The following is a 14,574-nucleotide window of genomic DNA, read 5'->3' as shown; positions in this document are numbered from 1 at the left end:
GCTCGGGGAAAGTGTTGAACTTATGTTGACCGGTGAATGGAGCTCCGTTGCATTAGATGGGCCCCACCATTACTATTATGTCAAAAGCCACACGGCAGCTGCAATTTATGCCGCGTTGTTTTAATGTAAAATGCTAAATATTTGAATAAATTACATGCAGTTAATTCGTTTGTATTTTTTATTCAAGTTTTGAAAGAGTAATATTAATATGGGTGGTTTTCATGGTTTTGAAATGCATCATACCACAAGGTGTGGGCAACTAGATGTAACATCATTTTGATGTCACATCACATGCCACATCATCAATGATGTTATAACAACAAGTGGGGAAATGGGCAACATGTTGTATCTTGTTATGACACCAATTTTTTTTCCATTTTATAATTTATTTTTTATTTATTTCGATTTTTTTTTTAAATTTAGACAAATGTTTTTTAAATATAAATAATAAATAAAACATAATGTTTAAAAATTATAAATAACAATTAAAAATTTTTAAAGATTAAAATTAACATAAAGACTAAATTACACATAATATCCAAAAACAAAAAAAGAAATAACATCCAAATTCAAAAAAAAAAAAATACAACGCTATTCGTTATCGTTATTGTTACCATAGAATATATAATCCGTCAAGTCCTCTCGAAGTTGTCTGTGTTTATTTGCGTCCTGAATGTCAACAACGTGATGCAAATAATATGTTGTTCCTGGTTGAAACTGAACGTGTCTGGGCTCCGTTGGGATATAGTGTGCAATATTTCGCCCTTTATCTTCTACTACCATGTTATGCATTATGATACATGCATACATGATATATCGTAGAGTTTCTAAATCCAATGGTCGTGCTGCATGTTCGACTATATGCCACTTTGCCTTCAGCACTCCAAAAGCACGTTCCACATCCTTACGTGCTCCTTCTTGTCTTCTCTTAAAAAATTTGTCTCGTTCTTCAACCGGGTGGCGGAATGCCTTCACGAATGTGGAATACTGAGGATATATTCCATCTGTAAGGTAATACCCATATTTGTATTCGTTTCCATTCACCGTGAAAGGAGCATCCGGGGCTTTTCCATTCAAAAGATCGTCGAATATTGGCGACTGATCAAGAACGTTGACGTCGTTGTTGGAACCCGCAACCCCAAAAAATGCATGTCGAATCCATAAATCTTGAGAAGCGATAGCCTCTAACACCAACGAAGGTGATCCGTGATGACCACTTGCGTATTGCCCTTTCCATGCTACCGGACAATTTTTCCATTTCCAGTGTGTGCAATCAATGCTTCCGATCATTCCAGGAAACCCATGGCGTTCTTCATGTGCCGCATACAATTCTTGCAAATCATGCAACGAAGGTTTCCGCAAATACACGTCTCCAAAAGTTTCAACAACACCCCTTGACAATGTATACAAACTCTCTCTTGCGGTTCTTTCGGACATTCTCATATAGTCGTCCATGGTGTCGGGTGACTCCCCCATAGCCATCAAACGAATGGCCGCAGCACATTTCTACAACGTTGTAAACCCTCGTCTACCTCTAGCATCATATCTTAATTGAAAAAATTTGTACCTAAACATAAATTAACTACAGTTTAAAAATATATTGCATATGTTGTAAAATTAAAGAAACATGTAGTACATTTTTATTTATTTTGTATAAAAATATAGTAAACAAACGATACCGGCTTTCCAAGGCGTTGGCGATTCGTAAGAACACATCCCTACTCAAACGAAATCTTCTTTTGAAGTCCTTCGCCCCGTATACACAATTATCCGCAAAGTAATCGCGATATAGATGTTTGTGTCCTTCCTCGCGATTTCTGTTTAACATCGCACGTCTTGTTAGTAGTGGGGCTGGGTTTGGTTGTAGCAGGTCGGTAGTGTAATAATGATACATCATCCTAAAGAAAATATCGTCATCTGAATCATCGGACGAGTCGAAAGGATCCATATTTTTTTGAAGATAATTGAAAGTATGTAGAGAGGAGAAGAGAAAGTGTGTGAAATTTTTTATAAAATGGTGGGTATTTATAGGGTAAATTGTTTTTTTTTTTTAAATTAATTTTTTTTTTCAAACCGTTGCAATTAAAAGGTTTCAAACGGTAACAATTCATTCGTTTCATCCCGTCGTGACGCCAACGAGATCCACCCTCGACGAGTTGCAACGAGCAGGGGGGCGGTGTTCCCCCCGTTAAGTCGCCGTCGCCAAGCGCCACGTAAGCGGCGTTACATCTCGTTTGGCCCATACCGATTGCTCTCATGGTTGGCCTTTTGGCTGTTATCGGCACTCCCCCACACTTAGCCAGCCGTAAAATGACATTTTCGCTCCTGTTATAAGCGGGTTGTAGGTTGAACGGGTTGGGAATGGGTACTTGGGTTCAAACTTCATGTTTTGTTAGGAGAAACATAAAGAGATGTCGTTATGAGCGAAAAGACTATGAAATAGCTAATCGTCAAATTATCCCTTATTGTTACATTGGAAGATTTAATTTCATGATTATATTTGGTTTTGACATAACAGTTAAAGTGTAAAAAATTTGGAGTTTAGATCAGATTTATTAATTCGTTAGTGTGTTATACATTGTTATATTATAATCCTTAGTATGTACATTGTTAGCCTGAGAGTAGCTATAATTACTTTGTATTTAAACATTTTTAAATGGAATGAAATATTTATCATAATAATATATTCCACATTACATGGTATCAAAAACTAATTTTGTTGGAAATAGTGCCCACAATGACCATAGTCGGTAGGTAATATTACTATTAATGGTAGAATCTTTTTGGTTTACACGCAAAAATAAATTTTAGCAACAAATGGCATGAAATTTTATTGGGTCTAGTTTGTTAATTAATTAATGATTTAATTAATTAATAAGAAACATATAGACTTAAGGGGTTTAAGTGTAAATTTTTTTAGGGTAATTACTAAACTTATTGATAATTAATTAGTGACCATGTAATTATCTCATAAGGGTTCAAAACCTTCCCCTATATATAAATAGAGGAGCCTTAGGAACGAAAAGTAAGTGATTTCTAACCCTAAAATCGGCTATCATTTCACCACTCTCGAAAACCTCCGAAAACCTCGTTTATGTTGTGCGTCGGTGATGGCAAAACCCTAATCATTTAGGGTTCAGTGCTTTGCGGTTCAAGATGGTTGTCAAGGTTGCTGATATGTCTTCCTTTCCTTAAGTGCGACTATGAAAGAGGGATTTCCGGTTTGGGTTCTTTATGTAAGAACTTGAAATTTAGAGAAATTTGACTTTTAGTCAAATATTTACCAAAAGGGTAAAATAGTCAATTAGGAGAAAGATATGAGATTATGAAGTTGTGACTACATGAAAATGGCCATTAAGAGTTGAATTCACTTAGAAGATGTTAGATAAATAAGTTGAAGAGAAAGAATACATAAGAAGATGCATTTTTGGTCAAAAGGGTAAAAAGGGAATTTTATGCTTTTTGGGCCAACTTTGTGACTTAATAGATTAAGACTCATATTAATTCAGTGAGATATGACTTAACAAATTTTAAAAGTATGTTCTCACCTTCTCGTAGATATAAAGATCATAGAAAACGGGTAAGAAACCAAGAAGTTATGAAGGTTAGAAGTTGGGACAAAAATGTCCCAAAGCTGGAATGAAATTAGCTAAGAGTTGTTGTCAAGCAGGTATCGTGGCGCGGTACATAGCTCACCAAGGCGCGGTGAGCGTTATGAAGGATTCAGATGTGTTCTTCTCATAGAGAAAGAAATAGCAATATACGTTGCCCCGCGACGCGGTGACCAAAGTAGGATGCTATTGGAGAAGGCATCGCGACTTGGCAAGAGGCTGATCATGACTAAAAAACTCACATCGCGACGCAATGAATAAATGTAACGGCGCGACGTCGACGATTTAAGTCGGGTTCTAACCTGTTAGAGCCTCATTTCCGAATCAAAACATCTCGATCGATTGACAGCTAAATGCTGGCAATTTTGGTGTTGGGATGAAGGCAAAAAGCTAGAGATGGAGCTTGATAAGGATTTTCAATCTCTCTCCATTAAGGTAAGATTTCTCTATTTTGGTAAAATGTTTGATTAGAGTAGATTGGTTAAATAGATCAACCTATAGCTTGATTATGACATTAATGGATGTGCTTAGATGCTTTAATCAAGCTTAGAAAGTGATTTCCATGGTGAAATCTATGTATGTGAAGTTAGGGTTTAAAACCCTAACTAATAAGATTATGAATTGATGCATTAGAAGAGAATGTAATGAAATAGGTATTATGAGATGCTTAATTCATTAATTGGATAAGATTAAGAGATAGAGAATGAAAAGATAGAATTATGATCCATTAAGTGGTTGTGGTGACTTAGAGAGTCAAAGGCTCTTAATAGGCTAATACAAAGTATTAAGATGCTTGTGTATGTGTATGAATAAGCCTAAGAGCAAAGATGGATCACTGACAGAGTAGAAGAGAATGGGACAGTGATAAGGTAAGTCATTACTCTCACTCGCTCTTTAGATTATGTCATATATATATATATATATATATATATATATATATATATATATATATATATATATGAGAATTTAGAGGCACTAAGTGAATGTCCCCAAGTAATGAGATGAAGATGGATTAAGTGTATACGTGTAAGAACATGTAGCAGAGCATGTATTTATACCTAGAATATGTAAGTTTAGATGAGATCGATTGCATCTTTTTTAACATGTGTGATTCTTTTACGAATTTTTCTAGACATTGTTTGCAATATTTTCTTAATTTTTTTTTATAATTTTCTTTTCTTATGTTCTTTAAAATTAGTTTTTTTCTAAAAAAAACCGATAGCTTCTTTTACATTTTTTTTAGAAATTTTATATTTTTTTACATGTTCTTTTTAGTATTTTTTTTTTCAATGTTTTAAGACTAGAATTTTTAAAATTTCAGTGTTGAGAACTATTTTCAGTTTGTAAAATCAGTTTATTTAAATTTTAGTTTATTGCAGCAGCCTGCAGATGTTAAACAAACATGTTTCTTATTACAGGCTGTAGCCGTTTAGTCCATATCTTCTGCTGCCGAGGGTTGCAAAGATGGTCCGCAAACTTCATGAATTTTTGCTTCGAAAAAACAAACAACACCTAAGAGTTAGAGCAGAGAAGAGACGGTGTTAGAGGTGGTCTGCAGACTTCATGAATCTTTGCTTCGAAAAAACAACAAACAACACCTTCATGAATCTTCTCAGTCTCTTCTCATACTCTGTCTCTGTCTCTAACATTGTACATACTATGTCTCTGTCTCTAACATTGTCTCTTCTCTGTTCTAACTCTTATGAATCTTTGATTCGAAAACACAAACAACACCTAAGAGTTAGAGTAAAGAAGAGACAGTCTTAGAAACAGAGACAGAGTATTACTGTGTTAGAGACAGAGACAGAGTATGAGAAGAGCCCGAGAAGAGACTAAGAAAGAGTATGAGATGAGAATATGAACGATAAAGAACAACAGTGTATGCTATTAAAGAAAGAGTTAGATGATAGAGTGTGAGAAGAAGAAGAAATATGAAAGATAAGAAAAGATAGAAGAATAACTCACCAGACACAACTCTGATATTGCATAAATGTTATGTTTTGTAGGTTCATGTAGTTGTAGCCATGGTACCAAAAGAGAAGACAAGAGCAAAAGGAAGATTAGATAGTAGGTTACTATTTGTGTATTTTCCTTGTTGTTCTAATTTGTATGTAAGATTGTATTGTAAACTCGTGATTATTCCTAGGATGTAAAGGTTTTAACTAGAGTAGAATTCTGTAATGTGTAGATAAAACTCGGATATATCCCTTAGATTAGATGTATAGAAATTCGGGTCGTTACACTTTACATACTCTCTCCATCAAGAACTAGAAAGTTTTCAAAGGACTTCAAGAGTATGATTTCCATATTTCTATGTTGGTTTTAGTTGCATTAGATTTGGTTAAACACCGATCCTCTGTTGAATTATGGGATTATGATTTTATTGCTTCCGCTGTGCCTTTGTTGCCTCTTTAATTTGTATGTTTGTATCCCATAAACCCAAAAGTGGTATCAAAACCACTTGTCCACGTTTTTTGCACTAGATTTCTAATTTGCTTTGTGTTAACCGTATTTGCATGATAATGGATTGATTAGATCAAGGCATTATGAGTTTAAAAGTTTTAAAACCTTTTTTGCAACTAGAAAAATTATATTGAGGTTTAAGATGGAAAAACGTTTATGCATTGTCTATGCGGTACATCGCCTCTGTGTACGTGGCGTGTCGACAACCAGGTTTGGAAAATGAAGCATGGTGAGCATTACCTGGTCCATGACGAACTCAAATAGGTTGTATAATCCCGTTCCTTTTAGTGTGTTTATTAATATTAGTTGTAGCACCAAAAGATAGTAACTCTAGTAATTGGTAAATGTTTTTGACAGGTTTTATTTTAGTGTGATGGTTCATCATTGTATCTATATAACCATTGCCCATTTATGTAAAGAAAAGTATGGGTGTTAGAAATGCCCACATTGAAAAAGGACGATCTTCATGCGATTATCGGTACTATCTGAGCGATTGATTTGGAAATATAAGAACATGCTAAGCTTCATATCGGAAAATCCTAGAAAATAGTATTTGTTCGATAGTATCATTTCTTATTCTATGGATTGATTGTCGCATAGATGTAAAAAAAAAAAAAAAAAAAAAAAAACTAGGTTTTTTGGTTTAGAACCTAGTTATGACTATTAATTTGTAACTTTGTTTTTCTAACCGGTAGTTACTTATTATTTTATATAAAACTAATACAATTTTTTTTCTTAAAAGATAAATTTTCTTCTGAAAAGATATTTTTAGATATGAATTGTCTTTCTAGAATATATTTAAAAGTATAAGTAGTTTTTATGGAATAAAATTAAGCTGAAGCAGTAGTTTAAAATATAATGCTTTTTTGAATTTTTTTTTTCATGATTTTATTGTTTTTCACATTTTATTTATACAGCATGTTTACATACATGTAATATAAATTATAAACTATTGCAACTTTATTACTTTAAAGATTAAATATTTATTTAATTGAATAATAAAGAGTTATTTTATATTAAAAAGAAAAAACAATACCGAATGATAAAATCTTAAATGATATAATGCGTAAACTGCATATTCCCGAATTAGAGGTGCACTATTAATTTAGCAAAATACCCGAATAAATTGAATTGATAGTACCAAGAACCAAAACTGTACAACAATGTGGACGTGCCGGAGTGGTTATCGGGCATGACTAGAAATCATGTGGGCTTTGCCCGCGCAGGTTCGAATCCTGCCGTCCACGTATTTTTAATTATGTAGCTCATATTTATATAAGATCAATTGATGGTTACAATACAACCTATTATTTTTGCGAATAAATAAATAAAAATATAACTAAAAAGTAAAATATAATATAATTAATAAATAAATAAAACATGAAAGTTCATTTCGACATGAGGATTAGGCAGAAAACAATTTTTGAGTATCTAAGGGTCCCACATGCTCAAGATTTTCTTATGACTATTCCTATTGACGATATGTCGTCAGTGGAGTATCGTAACATTCTCAAGTATCGCCTTATGATCCCTCTATTTCCGGCTGACGAGACTTGCCATGTTTGTCGCAATACATGCTTGGACGCCTTTGAGGAGCATGCAGTTCATTGTAAAGAGCTTCCGGGTTTCAAGTATCGACACGATCTGGTTAAGGATGTTCTTTTCAACATATTTAGGCGCGTTGGGGTTTCTGCCAAGAAAGAGGCACTTGTGAATTTTCTTACTGACCCATTGGAAGGAAGATCAACACTTAGACCAGCTGATGTTTTAGTATTTGGATGAGCTGGAGGAAAACAGGCATGTGTGGATCTAATAGAGGTTTCCCCTCTTGTGGGCTTGGGGAGTGGGGTTTTCACTGTGGGGCAAACTGTTTTAAAAGTTACATCAAGCAAAGTAGCAAAACATGAGAAAACATGCATGGAAAATCAACACACGTTTATACCCTTTGCATTTGATACTTTCGGTTTCCTTGCGTCAGAAGCTGTGGAGCTACTCAATAGAGTCCAACAGGTCATGTATAGTAATGTTATGACTCCAAGATCTACAGATGTTTTTAAAAGAATTAGTTTTGCCATCCAAAAAGAGGTTGCGGCACAACTTGTTGCTCGTTTACCCGCTACGTCTATGTAAAACTTTCTTTTTTATTAATATATTGTCGATTGGAAATCAAAAAAATAAAAATAAAAATAAAAATAAAATAAATAATAATAATAATAATAATAATAATAATAATAATAATAATAATATAAATAATAATAATAATAATAAATTTAAGTATTAAATACACAAAAATACTAAACACAAAAACTATAGGTTTCAACTTTCAATAAAAAAAATTAACAAAAAACACTTATCTGAAATCTTGTAAGACGGGTAGGAATGGGCAACGCGCACGCGCATTACTCCGACGTGGCACGACAAAAACTGCATTATATTTAAAGTTTCTATGGCTAATTTGATATAAGATCAATTGAAGCTTACAAAATTGAACATTTACAAAATACAAACTACTATTTTTGTGAATAAATGAATAAAAATATAACTAAAAAATAAAATTAAGTATAATTAATAAAATTAAGTATTAAATATACAAAAATACAAAACACAAAAACTATAGGTTTCAACTTTCAATAAAAAAATTAATATTAATAAGAAAAAAAAATGAACATTTAAGATCAATTGATGCTTACAAATTGAACATTTACAAAATACAACCTATTATTTTTACGAATATTTGAATAAAAATATAACTGAAAAATAAAATAAAATATAGTTAATAAAATTAAGTCTTAAATATATAAAATACAAAACACAAAAACTTTAGGTTTCAACTTTCAAAAAAAATATATTAATAAGAAAACAAACTCTGATCTGAGATCCTGTAAGACTAGTAGGAATGGGCAACACGCACCCGCGTTACTCCGATGTGGCACGACAAAAAAGGTGTTATAACGCCGGTACACCGCCCCAGACTTGCATTTTTCGGCATTAGGGTATTGCGCGTTATGGTGGTAACGGGAGGGAACGCTTGAATTGACTTACATTTTGAAGGGAACGGTCACAAACTTTTTAATATATATATATATATATATATATATATATATATATATATATATATATATATATATATATATATATATATATATATATATAGGCTTAGGTTATTCTATTTAAAGTAATTATTGTGTTATTGTATGCATAAATGTTGGCCAATCAATTTTATTTATTTTAAGAAAATGATTTACCTATATTATTAAATAAAAGAAAAATAGAATAATGTCATTTAATTAAAAGAAGGGTAATATTGTACATTTGCATTGCCTTAAAATTAGGAAACCCAAATTTAAAAAAAGAAATTTTCAGATTTTAATGGATCTTTGATTATCTTAATTTTTGAATTTTGATTTTTTTTTAAATTAATTTAGTTTAAATAATTTTAACATAATTTTTAATCATATTCGGTTTTATTCTGTCAGAATGACATTCTTTTTATAATGATATTCTATGAAAATACAAACCATAAACTAATAAAGAGTCTTACTTCTCGCAGAATAAACAAATTTTTAGATACAAGTTAAACTTTTTCTATCACATCCTTGAAAAAATAAAAAAAAACTTTATATTTTATTCTGTAATAATGAAACACTCCCTAATAACAAACAAATATAATATGTAGATTATTCTATTGGAATATATTATTACATATACTCTTATCATTCTATTATAGATTAATCTAACAGAATATGACAATGAGTAGTGCACTTTTGTGGAAGATCGGTGACCATTGAGGATTGTTCATGTCTATCCCACACACATTCATCCAACCTTCGGGCCATTGATCATCATGTACTTTATTCATTCCATGAGAATAACTGTCATTAAATTGAATTATGTAAGAATAAAACTATGTGAGAATGCTTTTATACAACAAAAATGAAACAAATTTTAGTAATTCTAAGAGAACTCATACTACATGTTAAAATCAAGTAACACAAATAACGAACTCATAAATTATTTTTGTGTTCTTCAAGAATTTGAACATCAAGTTTTCTTTCAGACATTTCTACAAACACCTGGTGTGAAATATTCTCATAGAATTATTTTTGTGAAATTCAAGAATATACTTATAATTTGTAAGGTTCTTCCAAATTCCAAACAAAGACTTTTCACAATTCAATTAGTAGAGTCTTCGAGTTGCTCATCTGTATAATCATCCAACGATTCATAATCAAAATTAGGGTTTAAACTAGGGGTCTGTGCCGATTCGTTAAACCCAAATCGTAAACCCATCGGATTAAAAGAAGAATCGGGATCACTACCTGATGGTGTAACCGATGCATCGGGATTAGGTTCCGGAGGCGGAGACATCCGATTTGGGTGAAGACGTTGTCCTTTAATACCACTACCCATTTTCACGCAACCATCGTCAATCGACCCACGTCTGGTCCGAATCGCCGTCTGGAATCGTCGCAGACCTGCTCGGTTCTTCCTTTTTCACGCAGCCATCTCCTTGTGCTTGCAGGCTTGAAAACAAACTTACGGGATATTTAAGTAAGATAGCAAGATATGGATAGAGAAGGTTACCGATGTGCATGATGGAAGAGGAATCAAAGACAACGACGACATCTTTCACCCGCTGATGCTTTGATTTTCCTTTCTTAAACGTCAAATTTTGAAATCAGTTTCCAATCAATTAAATTCTGAAGTCAATGGTTACCATAATTATAGGATATTATTTGTGGAAGTTATTTCTCAAATTACCTAGTTACCCTTATTGATTTATTTAATTATTGTTTTTCTTTTAAATTTTGATTGGCCCATAATCATGCATACAATAACACAATACTTACTTAAAACACCTGAACCTATCTCTCTCTCTCTCTCTCTCTCTCTCTATATATATATATATATATATATATATATATATATATATATATATATATATATATATATATATATATATATATATATATATATTCCCTACGTTTATCTACTATAAATACACCATATTTATCTCAATTTTACCTACAAAACTCAACAATTTCTTTCAAAAATTCACATTTCTTTCAATTTCATTTTCTTTTCGAGTTTTCTATTTACTTAAAAAAATGGATCATTTTGATCCGTTCCATCCATACAATGATGATATCGACGAGGATGATATGTTTGTGAGTATGATGTACTGATATGCTACGGATATGCTACCGTCAGAGCCAGCTCCACTACTGACCAGACGTACGACGTTGAACACAAATCGTGAATAATAACATAGACGTCTAGTACAAGATTATTTTGCAGATAATTGTGTCCACCAACCTAGAGATTTTAAAAGAAAGTTTCGTTTGCGGAAAAATATGTTTCAACGGATAGTCAATGCAATGGAAAGCATGTACCGTAAATACACTTGTTTTACAAATTAAATATATGTTCTTTAGATTTTAAATAAATGTTTTTTAGATAACATAAGTACACCTTTTTTACAAATTAAATATATGTTTAGGTATGAATATTTCCAAATGAGGTATGATGCGAGAGGTAAACGAGGTTTACAGGGTTGCAAAAACGTATTGCTGCAATCAAGCTTATGGCTATGGGGGAGTCGCCCGATTCTATTGATGACTATATGAGAGTGTCGGAGTGAACTGCATGAGAAAGTTTGTATAATTTTGCGAGAGGTGTTATCGAAACCTTCGGTGACAAATACTTGTGCAAACCTTCACTGAATGACATGCAACAACTATATGCGGCGCATGAAGAATGACATGGTTTTCCGTGTACGCTTGGAAGCATTGATTTCACAAAGTGGATATGGAGAAATTGCCTTGTGGCGTGGAAAGGTCAATACATACGTGGTCATCTTGGATCTCTTTCGTTGGTATTAGAGGTTGTTGCTTCACAAGACTTATGGATTTGACATGCTTTTTTCGGAGTTGCGGGTTCCAAAAACGACGTAAACGTTCTTGATCAGTCACCAATATTTCAGGACCTTTTGTCAGGAAAGGCATTAGATGCTCCTTTCACGGTGAATGGAAATGAATATAAGTTTGGGTATTACCCCACAGATGGAATATATCCACCATATTCCACGTTTGTGAAGGTGTTTCGGCACCCGATAGACCCGAGAGACAAATTTTTCAAGAGAAGACAAGAAGGAGCACGTAAGGACGTGGAACGTGCTTTCATAGTTCTGAAATCAAAATGACACATAATTGAACATGTAGCACGACCATATCACTTGGACACTCTACGAGATATTATGTATACATGTATCATAATGCATAACATGGTGGTTGAAGATAAAGGACGAAACATTGCTGAGTATTCACATACGGAACCTAGACACATTCAATATCAACCAGGGACCGCAGAATATACTTACATAGAGTCGTTGACATTCAAGACCAACGAAAACACAAGGAACTTCGAGAAGACTTGGAAGATCATATCTATGATGGTACTGAAGATGAATAATTTAGGTCAAAAAATGTAATTTTTCTCATTTTTTTTTGGTTTTTAGGTTTTTAAATGTTTTTGTCCTTTGTTGTAGTTTTTTTAATGTTGTTTTCAATTTAGGATTTATTAAAATTTTATTTTTACTTTTTAAATGTTATTTTTAATTTATGATTTAATTTATATGATAATTATAAATATTATGACATAAATAAAAAAACAAATTGGAAATATAGAAATTAAAAACATCAAAAATAATTTTAAAAAAAATAGAAAATAAGGGGTGTTATCACATGTTATTTGGTGTTGCCCATTTCCACCTTGTGTGTTATAACACCCATGTATGAGTAGGATGATGATGTGACACCTTTTGCGTGTGGTAACATGGAATAACATGTTGTCAACCCAACAGCCTAACAGATATAGATAAACCCTATCAAAACCCCAAAAAGCCTTCTTAAAGTCTACATCCTTCTTGGAATCCAAATCTCTAGACCCTTTGAATATCAAAATCTCACACTCCGAATTGATCACCCGAGGGATTGTTGGGTCAAAAATATGGTTTATACTTTGCTTTTCTAAGCATTTATTGTTTTTATTATTTGGGCCGAAAATCGTATAGGATTAATTGTAGCTTGGACCAAAAACTCATGTGTTTTCGGTCTAGCATTGTATTATATATATATATATATATATATATATATATATATATATATATATATATATATATATATAGGGTGAGGAGTGCATGTGAGGGTAAGAGCCAAGGAGCTTAAGTGTGTGTATTCTAAGGTGTGACAGAATATAGAGAGAGAAGAAAGTGTGTGTGAATCTTATGTATTGTTCATCATTCCAATCTTGAATACATCATAGATTCATCTTCTTCTTCTCCTTCTATTCTTTTAGATTTGAAATCATCCGTTTGATTGGGATTCCGCACCATCAAACGGATCTGATTGATACACAAGCAGATTTGGGGACTTTCAAGTGGTATCAGAGCTTGGTTGTATCAATCAATTTTTTCAGATATTTGATCTTATTTTGGAAGGATTTTTGCGTTTTTGGATAGATCTCTGAAAAATAAGGGGGGTTTGTTCTTCGCGTTACGAGTTTTTGATCGAGTTTTGGAGCAACGGGTTTTCGGCCGACGGCAGTTTTCGGTCGGATTTTTCGGCTCGGCGGTTTACGTGTGCGGCTCGGCTTGGACGGCTAGGGTATACGGGCGCGCGCTTCAGAAAAATCAGAAAGCAATTTTGGAGGTGCCGGAGATCGAACCCGGGTCTCCTGCATCTTCACACGCGCCTTAAACAGTTGAGCTACAAAGCAACTTGTTAAACAGCTTGATCGTTTAAACTTTATACACTTCGCAGCAAGCAGAAAATAATCAAAAGGAAATCGTGGCTTGCAAGATTCGAACCTGGGTGCTTAGCTTCAACACCCCAACGCCTTTCCCAGCTGATCTAGGTTGTTGGATGGTTTTTCCCTTCCAAATTTAATTCAAAACCACTCCCTTTCGAATCTATTTTCGCATTTTGACACTTTTAACCCCAAAATCAATTTCTTTTTATTTTTAAATTCCATTTTCATCCCAAAAATTTTAGTTTTAAATTTTAGACTTTATTTTTAACTTTTGACCTTAAAATTTTGCTTTTGACTTTAAACTTTGACTTTTTCGTTTAACTTTTAAATTTTCAAATTTAGCTTTTCGGTTTGACTTTTCAAGTTTGACTTTTAAGTTTGATTTTTTAAATTTGAATTTTAAGGTTGACTTTCTCGTTTTGTTTTTAAGTCAAAGGGCAATTAAAAAAAAATGAGTTCCGCATCAATTCCGGTAAATGAAGTTTCATGTACTCCATCTTGTGAAACTACTATTAAATTTCTCCGAGATCAAATTGATTTGCTAAAAAGAAAAAATGAGGACCTTAAATATGAATGATATACTCTTAGGAAAGGTCAGAAACCATTAAAAGCACAATTAGAAGCCAAAATCAAGGATTTCCGAAAGCTCCAAGAAGATTACAGCAACAAGCGTGAAAATTACGATTACATT

At 32.9% G+C, this 14,574-nt stretch overlaps 1 non-coding gene across 1 annotated transcript; it reads left to right on the top strand.

Annotated features, from left to right (window-relative positions):
* The first annotated feature begins 7,239 nt into the window (after positions 1-7,239).
* TRNAS-AGA (transfer RNA serine (anticodon AGA)) lies at positions 7,240-7,321 on the top strand. Its single transcript has one exon. It is a non-coding gene; the product is annotated as a tRNA-Ser (tRNA).
* The last annotated feature ends 7,253 nt before the right edge of the window (positions 7,322-14,574 follow it).

Source organism: Lactuca virosa, chromosome 3, assembly GCF_052849685.1.
Source record: "Lactuca virosa cultivar CGN04683 chromosome 3, Lactuca_virosa_CGN04683_v6, whole genome shotgun sequence".
Taxonomy (NCBI): Eukaryota; Viridiplantae; Streptophyta; class Magnoliopsida; order Asterales; family Asteraceae; genus Lactuca; species Lactuca virosa.
This window is presented reverse-complemented; position numbering and strand designations above follow the sequence as displayed.